Raw genomic sequence first — 14,637 nt, 5'->3', positions numbered from 1 at the left:
TAATCCTATTGTCAAATCAAATTTGCAGTTTTGGGATAAGGTTCGCAACCTTTCGACCGTAGCGCCGCATCCCTCGCCATCGCATTCCCTTAGGGGGCTGCTATTGTCACTGCCAGACTCCCATCCCAACTTATGGTTCGCTTTGGGGTTGACTAGAATAGCAGATTTCTATGCAGGGGATAAGCTACTAAACTACCAGGACTTTCTACGGAAGTTTAATCCGCCTCCTCGATTGCACTTTGAATTCTGGAGACTACGTAGCCTTCTCCTCTCGTGGGGCTTTGGTGCGGGCCCACTAAGGCCTAAAACCGCTTGGGAAGTTCGCTGGGACTCTATGACATCCCCCGGTAAACTTCTGTCCATCTCGTATCTTACGCTCATGAAGCCTCCAGTTTTCTATAAATCCCCTCCAGTACGGCGATGGGAATCTTCCCTGATGGTTTCAAACGAACCACAACAATGGCGGATGGCTGTCCAATTAACCAAGAAAGCTATACACTGCATAACCCTGTACGAGTTATTTCTCAAGGTTATACTACAATGGCATATGACTCCTATCCGCTTGTTTAAAATCTCGGCAGCCAATTCACCCAAATGTTGGAGGGGCTGCGAGGAGTTGGGAACGCCCCAACATATTTGGTGGTCTTGCAGTCAGATTCAGCCGCTCTGGCAAAAATCAATCCGATACTGCTCTTCAGGGAATATCCACTTACCTCTGTCCCCTAGTTCATGCCTGTTCCACATCTTGCCTAGGAAATTGACTCTACCTCAGAAACTATTCTGTATTTACCTATTTCTAGCTGTTAAATTAGCTGTAGCGGGTATGTGGCTGCAACGCACTGTCCCTTCGTGGGAACAAGTGATGGACATACTGGATTTTGTTAAAAGAATGGAGTCCTATGTCTCCCATGTCCACGGGTCCACAGACCTTCAGTCCCAAATTTGGGCATTTCGCCCAAAGTAATTCCCCCTACAAACACTGTGGGGACTTTAGGTTCCTCGGGTTAGCTGTAACCGGTGCTACTAATATCCTCCTGCCCATTCCCCCTTTCTTCCCCTTATCTGAACCCTCCCAATCTCCCCCGCTCCTATCCCTTGTCGGTGTATACCCCCCTCCTTTTTTTTTTTTTTTTTTTTTTTCTTCTCTTTTTCTCCTTTTTGGATAGCTTGACACAGTTTCTTTTTTTTTTCTTTTTTCTATGTATAATCTGGTTAACATTTCTGATTGTCATATTCTATGTTTAAGATATAATTTTGGTATGAACATTTATGATGATGAAACCTCTACACACTAAGGAGTTTGCTGACTTATATGGGTTATTAATAATATGGGTCTTTTTTCCACAACAAATGGACTTTTGCACCCACCCATGGAGAGGTGGGAATAAGATCATTGACCAACAGACACCGAACATGGACTTAAACATCCAGCATTCTCTCTCTTGTGCTCCTTATTTTATGTGATTGTTTTATATAATACTACCTCTGGTTAATCCTGTTATTCCTGTTGTATGTACTATTGATATGTATGTACATGCTTTTGATGCTCTTATGTTCATTTATCTTTTAAAACAATAAAAACTATTTAAAAAAAAAAAAAAAAAAAAAAAAAGTCTAATTGCTTGACTATTTTAGTATGAAAAAAAGGGTGTTTTACCCGGGAGTCCTGATGTCCGTTATTTGGACCACCCGATTGGTCCTAATGTCCGTTATTCGGGCCACCCGATTGGTCGTGACGTCAATGGGGGCGTCTGAAAGGGCTTAATACTTATTCACTATCCTTCTTGTATGTATATATATATAACGGTGCCTGATCATTTAAATACAGGGGATCTTGAATTATGGTTTTAATATAAACCATTTATCTGAAAGGTGGGAGTTGCATGATCGTAATATACTGTTTGCATACGATAGTCATCTGAATAAATATATATTTATAGGGTATTTCTATGACATCTCATGTGTGTATATAAAGCCTTATATTACCTTCATGGTATGGTTAAATAGGAATAAAATAGGGATTGGGCTTATGCTTTTGGAGCCGGAGGTAACCCAGAACAACTGGAAAATGCAGTGAGTTTATCACCTGGAACTGGAGGGTTTCAAAATGGAGAGCCCCAACAGCCATGGACAACGGAGCAGTTTCGTGAGTAACGAGTGCAGGCTGAAGGGGCCTGCCATCAATGGCCTCAATAGCAAGCGGAACTGACCAAGGCAAAACAGGAATGGAGTGCTTTGATACAAAAGCACTGTCAATGAAATATCCCGCAGCACTGGAGTCAACAAGAGCCTGAGTGACTATGGAGGAGTCCACCCAGGAAAGGACAACCGTGACCAAAGGTTTCTCCTTAAGCAGTTCCGGGGACGAGGATAAACCACCCAAGGTCTGCCCCCGACAGGACCTTAGGTGTGAGCGTTTCCTGGCCGTGTAGGACAAGACTTCAAAAGGTGGCCCTTTAACCCACAATAGAGGCAGAGCCACTCCCTCCTCCTAAAGGCCCTCTCCGCCGTGGAGAGATGCATGAATCCCAACTGCATCGGCTAAGCAGTACCTGGTGACTCAGGACCAGGAGACATGGGAGGAGAGGGAGGCATGGGTGGGAACGAATACGTAGGAGACAACGGAATAGGAGGCTTCCGCAAGTGCTCCTTGAAAGAGGGCCTCTCTCTGAGTCTGATATCAATTAGGATCAAAAAAAGACACCAATGCCTCGAGATCCTCTAGTAAATCTCTGGCAGCAACTTCGTCTTTAGACGAAGAGCCCATGAAAGAAGGCGGCAACAAGGGCTTCATTGCTCCAACCTACCTCTGCGGCAAGCATATGGAACTCAATAGCATACTGAGCAACAGATCTTGTACCTTGCTGAATGGACATGAGTCGTTTAGCAGCAGAGGAGGAACGACCCGGAACTTCAAATACCCTTCGAAAGGAGGCCACAAATTCGGGGTAATTTGAAATCACAGGTTTATTAGTCTCCCACAAGGGATTAGCCCAGGCAAGAGCTGTGTCAGAGAGTAACAAGATGAGAAATCCCACCTTAGCTCTGTCAGAGGGAAACGCCTGAGGTAACATCTCAAAGTAAATGCCCACCTGGTTCAAAAACCCTCTGCACTGAATAGGATCGCCTCCATATCGCTGAGGTAGAGGTGCAGAAACGGACATGCTCCTGGTAGGCATAGGTGCAGCAGCGGAAACAGGAGCAGCCATAACTTGCGGGACACTTTGGTCCAAATGTGCAGTGCGAGTCAGCAGGGTTTGCAGGGCTAGTGCAAATTGATCCAATCGGTGTACATCCATCCTGGAAATGATGGCAGGTAAAGGTGGATTATTAGCACCATCAGGATTCATGGCCTTTGCGTAATGTCAGGGTGCCAGGAATCAGAATGAGATGAGAAGTGCAAAAATAATCACACCTTTATTAATAGCAAAAAAATAATAAAAAGTCCACAAGTCAAATAACAAGCCAGGAGTCAAAACCAGAGCTTGTAGTCAGACGAGCCGAGTCAGGAGCCAAAGCGAATAGTCAGACGAGCCGGAATCAGGAACAAGGAAAACAGCAGAGTCAGGAACAATCCAGGGATCAGGAACCAGGAAGGACGTCAGATAGCCAGGTAATACACAGGAACTCTCACAAACAGGTCTGAGACAACGCAAAGGCAAAGCATACTGAACAGAGGCCCTTTAAATAATAAGTGATGATATCACAATTCTGAGACTGCATCCTGTCTCACACGGATGATGCACACCAGTCTGGCCATAAAAGGAAGTGCAGGAAATGAGCAGCATCCCCCACAATGCACCATAGTCAGCAAGAGAGGTGAGTAAAATGGCTGCCAGCAGCACATGGCAAACAAAACAGGGAAAAAACCCTGACACTGATAGAATTCTATTTATTTATAGATTTTTTTATTTTGATAGGGCTATTAGATTAGGTGTAATTAGTTTAAAGATCTGTAATTTGTTTTTTATTTTCTGTAATGTAGTGGGGGTTTTTTGTGATTTAGCTAATTTAATTTATTTAATTGTATTTAATTTAGTTAATTTATTTAATTGTAGTGTAGTGTTAGGTGTTATTGTAACTTAGGTTAGGTTTTATTTTACAGTTAGAAAATACCCTTTTAACCTCAAGGGGAAGGTGGGAAAGAACTCGAGATGACAATCTCAGACCTAACTCCAGATAAACCTATGTACTGGATAAGGTAGTGCCTAATGCCAATTATATTAAAGTAGAAATAAAGAGAAAAGAGACAGGGGCATTAATATGGCACACTTAGGGGGATTGTCATCTCATAACATCATAGGTAGGTGATTGTGTAGTGTAATGCTTTGTAGTTAGTTTAAAACTTAGCATTTATTATAGATTGGATAAAATATAATCAGTGGTGTGGACCATGCCACTTTATGTTAAAAGCACATTAACATATACATAACAAAGAAAAAAGAAATTCAAAATATATTAAAATTAAAGAAAAAATATATTTACAAGCACTGCTAACTCTCTGTATAAGGAGTAACCTCCTATTAGTTGCACAATTAATTATTAAGTGCCAGGGTAAAGGTATCGTTGTACTATTGTTTCCATAAGTAACTGCAGCAAGCTTAGGTTGAGGTGTTTAGAAAGAGTACTATTATCGACAATGCTTCTATTCCTTAAAGTTAATTGAACTATTAGCACTTCTAACACTCTCCTATTCCCAAAGCAAGCTGTATATTTGAACCATTATAGGTGCCCTAAAAGAGGGCCAACAATTATACCACAAGGAAATAGTCTTTAGATAGTATTATTTTAGTAACCGTTACCCAGTGTTTATCAATACCCCATTTAAACAAAACAGAGAGCGCAGTGCGAACGGCCTAACGCGCGTTTCGCATACGCTTTTTCAAAGGCTGACCCGATCACCTCCCGGGATTTCCTTTTTGTAGGTCCTCAGACCAATCCTAGTCCATTATTTTGACAGGCGCGTCTAGTCATCCAATCGCATATGACTTTGTGCGATTGGTTCAGACAGAGGGTGTGTGCCGTTGGTCCAATAGTGTGCGGTTGGATACAAATGTGGGCGTAAGTACGCTCCCTATCATATCGCTCCATCCCGGACTCCACTGGAAACGGCTCATAGATATTATAGGAGATAGTAAACAACAAGCACCAATTGCTCATCAAAACAGTGTAACTGAATGTATATATCTTGATCGGTCAAACTTATTGGGTTATATATGTAAGAATACGCCACAAATAAACTCTGAAGTTCCATAATCCTAAAATACGATTCAAGTTAGTTGTATTACACGTTATCTGATTCTAAGAATTGTAAACATATAGGTTTAGGTGATTACCCTTACTGTATATATTTATGCATGTTGGTACACATAAATCCGTTATAATATTATTGCTTATATGGAAAAACAGTACTAGGTAAGTAGATTTCTAGGTGAATGTTAGTCATTGTTTCTATTGCTTATTCTCTAAACACTGTTCCTCCCTAAAACCTATTCCTTATGTTATTATGGTGTTGGTTGGGGGAAATGGGGAAAAATCAAACAAACATGTGTCAACCTTTTAAAAGTACTTTTCATCATCTAGCCATCTACCCAGATCATTAATGTACAATTTTGAATTCACAGAATTATTTTTATTTGCACATTTACAAATATGATTCTTTAAAAAGTGATCTCTTAATTTCTGCAATTTTTTTTATCATTCATGTCACACACTGTTGATTTAGGGGATGCAAGGTGCATACATGTTTCCTCCTGTGAGTGTTTCTGTGGGTGTCTGTGTTTATGTCTTTGTGCTTTGATTTGTGTCTCTATGAGTGTGTATGTATTTTTTTTCTGTGGTTCTCTCTGTGAGGGTGGGTGTGTATGTCTGTGCATTTTCTGTGGATGTCTTTGAGGGTGTGTGCATATGTCTTTGAGCTTTTTCTATGGGTGTCTCTGTGAGGGTGTGTGTATGTTTGTCTTTGTGTATTTTCTCTGGATGTCTCTGTGAGGGTGGATGTGTATGTCTGTGTTTTCTGTGGATGTCTCTGTGAGGGTGTGTGTATGTCTTTGTGTGTTTTCTGTGGATGTCTCAGTGAGGGTGTGTGTATGTATGTCTTTCTGTGTTTTATGTGGTTGTCTCTATGTGTGGATATGTCTGTGTGTTTTCTGTGGGTGTCTCTGTATGTGTGTGTGTGTGTGTGTATGTCTTTCTGTGCTTTATTTGGTTGTCTCTATGTGTGGGTATGTCTTTGTGTGTTTTCTGTGGGTGTCTCTGTATGTGTGTGTGTGTGTGTGTATGTCTTTGTGTGTTTTCTAAGGCTGTCTCTGTCAGTGTTTCCTTGGGTGTATGTGCAAGTTTGAGTTTGTTATGTGTGTGTGTGTGTGTGTGTCCATTGTCTGTTCCTTTTTACGACATTTTACTTCTTACTTACTACTGATTATTCACATCTTTCTACAGACTTTGAGACTAATGAGACCTTTCCGGAAGTCACCAATCTACCATTTAACCTTTAAATTATTGTTTAGGCAGTTCAGGGCCCTTCCTTTCAGCCACTGCATGCTGTTGTCATCATTTAGTTGGCATCTTCCTTTACAAAAAGATAATCAGAACTCCATATTTTGTTTTCTAAATCTCCTTTTTTTACAAAACTGTAGTTTACCTCATTACTTGTCAGGTCAATGTAAACAAATGCTGAGTTTCAGTTTGGGTGTCTGTGTCTGGGTGTGTTTCTTTGCGTGTCTGCTAGAGTGTCTATATGTGAATCCTTATGTGTGAGTGTGTGTGTGTTTCAGTGTATGAGTGTGTCTGTGTTTTTTTATTTTACTTCCTTTACAACATTTCCAAGTTTAAATAGACACTTAAGAATAAAGTGCATATACGTTTTAATCACTTGGTAAAAAATTGCACATGTCAAGGGGGGGGGAGCCTGATCAATGGTTAAGTCAGGGGCCCCAAAATTTCTAGTGGCGGCCCTGGTCGCACTTTCATCAAGCTCTAATAACAACATCTCAATACTGCTCAATTCCTCACCCAAAACCCACCGAATTCCCCTTATCACCCTTCCCTCACTGCCAGCATCTTGACAGAGCTGCTCCTGTCAGCTAACAAAGTGCCAATTGCGGCCAGAGGGCTTAGACTTAGATACCGGAGGCCTCCCTGCAACTTGCCGGGAGTACAAGAGGAGACTCAAGAGACACCTATGAAACACCTGGACTCGCCTGAACATAATTGGAGGATGCATTAACCCGTCCAGCAGTGAGTAAATTTGACGCAGGTGCAACCTACAACATATCACCACCGTGAATACTTGAAACGGCTCACAGCGACATCTTTGCCACACTGTGCTTCTCTTTGGTGAGGCTGCCCATGGATCCATCTACTGCTTCTCCTAACTGATATAGGCAGTATGCTTACCTGCAAAAGTTTTCTGAAGGCGCTTCAGAGCAGGATCCTAAAACTCACAAATAAGTAAATAAATAAGTCAACCTACATACTTTACACAGATTTTTGTTTTACTTGATGCACAACACCCACGTGGCTGGTAGGCCCCTAACAAAACTTCCTATACTCTCCTCTCATGGTGAGGGCACCCTTAGTTGCTATATAAAGGATCTTCTGTGATCAATAAGATAAGCATCTTTTTGCGACAACTTACCAATATACCATATATATATATATATATATATATATATATATATATATATATATAAAGGCATTAATACCCTAGCTAGAAAATATTAGCACACTAAAGCTACATCTTTCAGCTGTACTGGGTACTTTTCTTTGGCCTAAACGACACCCTGAAGATACCCCAGAAATGAGACAGTAACCAAAAGGCAGTAAAAGGAAAGTTTTACTACTATCCCTGCCTTGATTTGCTTCCTACTACATAACACTCCTATCATATAGAGACCCTGCAGAAAACCTTCCTTGCTCACCACAGCTATAGTATTAAGGCGGCCTCTGGATTGAGTAGATAACTAGCTTGTAATCTTTGGATCTGTTACAGGAGATCATAGGACGGAGTAACATTACCATACTGCACATCAAGAACTGCCTGCAAGCACAGTAGCTGCCTAACAAAGAAACTACACACAGGCAGTCCCTTTCCTAAATTAGGACAAAGCTTTCTCAAGCCCAAATAGAGAATACACTCACATTATCTATAATACTAAGTGTTGTGCAAACTTTCCTTTTTCAACTGGGGGACTTTTATTTTTTCATAGTGAAGTAAACACCATCCAAGGCCGCAAATGCCTGTCTAACGCTCAGTGTTCTTTTATGCTCTTATACTATCGACTGAGATGGTATATGTTGCCCTTAGTCCGATAACCTCAAAAATAAGGTTATACTCACACCTATACTATTGGTACTACCACTCTAACATCCTGGGTCTCAGATGTCACAATCAGCTAAAAAGAAAACACAGACCACAACTCCCACCCAAAAGGACGGTGATGGACCACTTCAGTCACTGCAACACGGATATACAAAATGAGTCTGAAAATCCATAATCTCCTTAGTCTGAATCAGCTGATTTTGCCTTGTCTGCTATAAAGGACATTCATCAGAGCCCTTTAGCGACAGTAACTCCTGCATACTTGACTCTTTGAAGTCCATGCTAGACGCTCATCACACATTTGTAGACTTGTAAGGTCTACACTGCAATATTCTAAGATGTTTAAACTATAGTTATTTATTTGTGTAACTTAGAATGTATATGTTTACCAGTAAAAATGTTATTATTTCACATATGAGGAACTTGTTGGAAATGCTTAAGCGGCAATGCTATAAATATGACAAATGAACTTTGAGTGTGCTTCTGGCTCCATAGTGGACCCTTTAGCCCGTTTGGAAGAATCAACAATGTTTACTCAGAATGTTTAGAATGTTTGAATCAAACCCTATAGTTTTATTGCGTCTTAATATTTTATATTACACAATTTTAAGTGATGCCATTTTTATGTCTACTTATTTCTCAAATGTGTTACCTAATGCTTGAGCAACTCATGTGTTTTATTGAACAGGACCACACCGAATACTCCTATTGAATACTGATCAGATTCTATTTCTTTTCCCCACAAATTAACCACATTAGACAGATGAACAGGCCGACCTAATTCTCTTAAAGGGACAGTCTAGTCAAAATTAAACTTTCATGATTCAGATAGGGCATGCAATTTTAAACAACTTTCCAATTTACTTCTATTATCTAATTTGCTCAATTCTTTAGATATCCTTTGTTGACGAAATAGCAATGCACATGTGTGAGCCAATCACACAAGGCCTCTAGGTGCAGCAACCAATCAGTAGCTACTGAGCATATCTAGATATGCTTTTCAGCAAGTGATATCAAGAGAATGAAGCAAATTAGATAATAGAAGTAAATTAGTAAGTTGTTTAAAATGACATGCTCTTTCTAAATCACGAAAGAAAAAAATTGTGCTTTCATGTCCCTTTAAGGCTACAATTACTCTTTTTTTTTACTTAAACCCACTGTGAGCAAAACTATTACTACCTATACAGACTAAGTAATTACTTGCTGACTAGAATCTTTATATTTCACACATTTGAACACTGAACAATGCCCACCCATTCACATCACCACATTTTATTATTAGACAGGTGTAGCAGCCGTTCTAACATACTTATTCTCATCCTCCTCTCTCTCCTATCCCTTCTCCTCTTCTAAGCGACCAAATCTACCCTTATAAAAATATCAACTGATAAATGTCTATACATATATCTAACTACCTCCTCCCCCCCCCCACATAAAGAGCCTCCTTTGCTAGGAGAACTAACTATGGGGTTTATCTTGACTATACAGCAACCCTAACTTGCCCTTTAATATTAACGCCCAACTTTTAAAATAGTGTCAACTATATAGCCTTTTTTTCCCTCTCTTCCCCATCCCCCCCTATACATCATGACCCTGGCGTGCATGTCCCACAATGTCAGAGGCCTCAATACCTTTAACAAAAGAAGCAGACTTATGTGATATCTCTCCCACACTAAGTCCCAGATAGTATTTCTCCAAGAGACACATTGGATAGAAGAATCCACTATACCTCTAAAATCCGAAACCTACCCGGTAATAGAAACAGCTTCTTATCTGGGTAAATCCAGAGGAGTGGCAATATTAATCCATAAAACATCCTGTATGAAAAACTAGACATACATACGGACCCCCAAGGCCAGTTCTTAATTCTGAACTGCAAGCTAGATAATGTCCCCTACACTCTTGCATGCTACTATGGCCCCTATTCAAGACAAATTAGGTCTCTGAGAAAATTCTTACGACTCCTATCAGCACATAAAACAAAAAAACCTACTCCTAGCGGGAGACTTTAATATGCTCCTGGACACCACAATGGAAAGGTGCTCCCCCAAACATTAGCCTTTTGTTAGGACTGCTAAACTGTTTAATAATTTACTAGCTCAGTATAATCTCTTTGATTTCTGGCGATCCCTCTATCCCACCTCCAGAGATTACTCTTATTACTCTGTGGTCCACAATATCTATACAAGAATTGATTATATTTTTTGTGAACCAACTCTCCCCTCCCATTCTCTCCCTGCCCACTTTCAGCTCTTAGACTCATTCGGACAAATCAGCTATTATAAATTAAATGTTCACAAAACAAATGCCTACACTATAAACCTCCCAGATAGAGAGTTCACAATGCTTAAAAAAATATACACATTCAATTGGTCGCAGCAGAGAATCAAGCATTTAGGAGTCTTCTTGTCCTGTAATATTTCCACGATAATCAAATCCAACTTTTATCCATTACTACAGCAATTTCATAAACGTACAGAGAGTTAGAATGTCCCCTGCATTTCTTGGTTGGGTAGAATAGCCGCTTTCAAGATGACTCTTCTCCCCAAGATTACCTACCTCTTTTGATCCCTTCCCATTCCTATACCTAAATCCCTTATAGGGAAGTTTCAGCAAGTAAGCAATCACTTTATTTGGAGAAACAAACATCCAAGAGTGGCCACAAGAATTATGCAACAACCGATTTTAAGCTGGGGTGCTGGCGCCCCTAACTTAGCCTTATATCACAAAGCCTCTAGGCTAGCCCACATACTTCCTTGGAGCTCAGACTCTTCTAATAGCAAATTGTGGGTACCTGAGCAGGCAACTCTTCCCAACTCATTATCCCTCTCTGACCTCATATGGTTACCTAAACATATTAGAACCTCTTTCGATATTCTAAACTCCATTATCTTATTTGCCTTACGCTTTTGGGATAGAGTTCGGTTGTTACCACAGATTGCCCCTCACCCATTCATTCACTCTCTGGACTGCTTTGGGCACTTAAAGACTCACACCCATCTGTAATATCCCTTTAAAATGGGATCCTCCCTTTTTCACTAACCAGCCTATTTAACATCACTTCCTCGTAGTAACTTTGCTTCATATTGCCTACAGCTGGGAAACCTCTCAGCACTATTCTAAATTGTGGATCTTCAAGCTAACTTTAGATATTGTACTCTGCCAGACACGGTCTCTTTCCTTTTTTCCTTGTGCAAATACTACGGATTTCCCTGAACTTGACTGCAGCAGCTCACAGCACAAAGCCTTCCAGTCTTTACTGCATAAGAAACCGCAAGTACTTTTTACCTCTGATACTGGTAACGTTCTGATACACTGTTTCCTTTTTGTTATACCAACAACCACCTGTTTGCTGTATGTATCAAGTTAACTGCAAGTACTTTGTTACCTATTTTCCTGCATTTACTAATTTCAGCCTGTATTTCTGAGCAGCATTCTGAGACACTGTTTCTTTTTGCTATGTCAACACACACCTGTTTGCTGAATGTATCAAGTTACCTGCAAGTACTTTGTTACCTTTTTTGCTGCATTTACTAACTTCAGCCTGTAATGCTGAGCAGAACCTCTTTTTTAATTTATCCTGTATAAAGTATTCTGCAGCTTGCTATAAGTACTAATTTACCTGGACATTGCACAGTCCTTAATCTTATACTCTGATCCATTACTCTTTGTATAAGAATAATACTTTTCTGTATTAATTGCTAAATGCTGATTATCCCAAATTCTGTTTCAGTTTTATTTTTGGGTCCTAGCATAATTCAACTACAAAACCACACATTTTGTTTATTCATAGGATATCCTTACCATAGTCTTTTAAATCTGTCCTATAAATCTGACACCATCCCTATGGCAAGACTGTGGCATCAACTGTATCGCTGACCTCTTCCCTAATGGAAGATTGATCACTCTCCAACAATTTAATGTCTTACAACCCTCCACAACTCCTGAGGTTCGAGTTCTGGAGACTTCAAATTTTATTAAAATTCTGGGGATTTCTTGACCAACCTCTACGCGAACCCACTAATTGGGAAAAAAGATGGATAACCATGAAGAGAGTCCCAAAGTCACTATCGGTCTCATACAGAGACATGCTCAATCCTCCTATATTTTATAAATCGGCCTACATCATATCTTGGGAAAAAGAACTTCAGTTTCATGCTGATCAGGACGAGTGTTCTAAAGCAATTTTGTGCACCAGATAAGCTCTTCATTGCATTACTCTACTGGAATTATTCCTTAAAGTATGCACTCAATGGAATCTCACGCCCCTAAGACTTTTTAAAATCTCACCCACAAACTCCCCTTTGTGTTGAAGGAGGGTGCGGCATGGTGGGGGCGACAGCACATATTTGGTGGTAATGCCCAGTATTAAAGCCTAGACCCCCTGTTAAGATGTACTCCACAAACAATCCTATTCTACTTAGGACATAAAATCCACCTCAACTTCCAAAGATTTGCTCTACATCAAATTATCTATAGTTAGGCTCTAGAAGCAAACACCCCCTTCGTGGAGTGATGTCGTTAAAATAATGAACTATATAGAAACTATGGAAACTCCAATCTTTAACCATAACAATAAACTAAATCTGCACTGCCAGATCTGGGAGGAGTGGGAATTGATTAAATAATTATTTAGGTCATCTGACGCAAAAACCCTTCCCTTCTCCAATAGCCTTTTTTTCTCGACAAGGCTGATCAACACCACTTACCAGTTGGGTTTTAAACTTCAAATTAATCTTCTTATACCTCTATTTACGCAGTACATATTTTTACTCATAAATAATAAACTTTGTTTCATTGCAACTAGGCTGATGAACAGCCATACTATCTTACTATGAAAGTGTCCTTGTTATTATTGCTCATTGATTTATTACCTAAATGCATCTGTTTTTCTTGATTGTAATGCTTATGGCAATACTAGAGGGATTTAAAAACCTACAAAATGAGGTTTCAGTTTGGCTTAGTATGTATAACTACCGTGATTTCACTTACTGTCTTTTTTGAAAAATGTCCAACTATGCGTGACTGTAACATGTTTATTTATTCTTTAGTAACATCTTAATTTAAGTGAATATGTTTTTGAATATTCCTGTAACAGGTTTCTTTAAAAATGTTTTTCTAATAACCTCAAAAAAACGTATTTAAAAAAATAAATAAAAAAAAGTTGTGCGGTACGGCTTTACTGCTAAAAAAATGGCCTTTGAGTGCGGAATGGTCAGCTACTTGATATTAGAAGTTACCCGGTATGGCTTTACCGTGATCGTTATGGCCTATACTGCAACGATTCATTCCGCAATCAAAGACCGACCAATAGTTATGGATTTTGAAAAACAAAGAGTTTCACAAAACCCATAAAAAATATGTTACAAAGTACACTAAAACCCATAAACTACACTATTAACCCCTAAACCACCATCCCCCAGTATCTCAACTAATAAATAAAGCTGTTAACCCCTAAACCGCCGTCCCTCCACATTGTGACTCCACAAATAAACCTATATACCCCTAATCCACCTTTCCCCCACATCGCAAATACTAAAATAAACCTATTAACCCCTAATCCGCCATCCCCCCACATCGCAACTACTAAAATAAACTGATTAACCTCTAAACCGCTGCCCCCCCCCACATCGTTAATACTAAATAAACTTACTCTAATTTCACTACTATATACATCTGAGCACTGGTTCTGTGAAGCCTTGGCTCTGAGCTTCAAAGTGGCTCTGGATTATAAGTGTCCAAATTAAGAACTGGAGTTTAGAAACTGGAGGGGAAACTGTAGACCCCACTAACAAGAAATCCGTACTAACTATTTCCTGCACAATGCTCTCTATGTCCTTTATGCTCTTTCTGTCTGCCATCTTCCTAAAACTCACTGCATGCCATTAAAACATCAATAATCCCCACACTATCATTATCTCTCCCTCCCTTCTCTCATCCCCTATGCTGTCCTCTCATGAACTACTCTGCCTCCTTTGAAATACTTGCCCATCTTATCTTTTTTTTTTTAATCTTTTTTTTATTGGATTAATCTCCACAAGATATACATCAAAATTTTAACATAGAGTCGCAAAAACATTCCAGTCATATCTAAATATAAAGAGAACAAGAAATAAAATTTCATGCATTTTGCGAAAACAAACTTTATCTTGTTGGAGTTTTCGTTATATCATAAAACAGAAACCAACAGAACAAAAGAAAACAAAACAACAAAAAAATAAAAATAAAAAATAAAAAATTAAATTTTCTTTATAAGCCCCCACCGCTGGACCCGATCCGCACACCCTTACCATCATCAACAGGGTTGTAATCCT

This window comes from Bombina bombina, chromosome 1, assembly GCF_027579735.1.
Source record: "Bombina bombina isolate aBomBom1 chromosome 1, aBomBom1.pri, whole genome shotgun sequence".
Taxonomy (NCBI): Eukaryota; Metazoa; Chordata; class Amphibia; order Anura; family Bombinatoridae; genus Bombina; species Bombina bombina.
Note: the sequence above shows the minus strand (reverse complement) of the source record.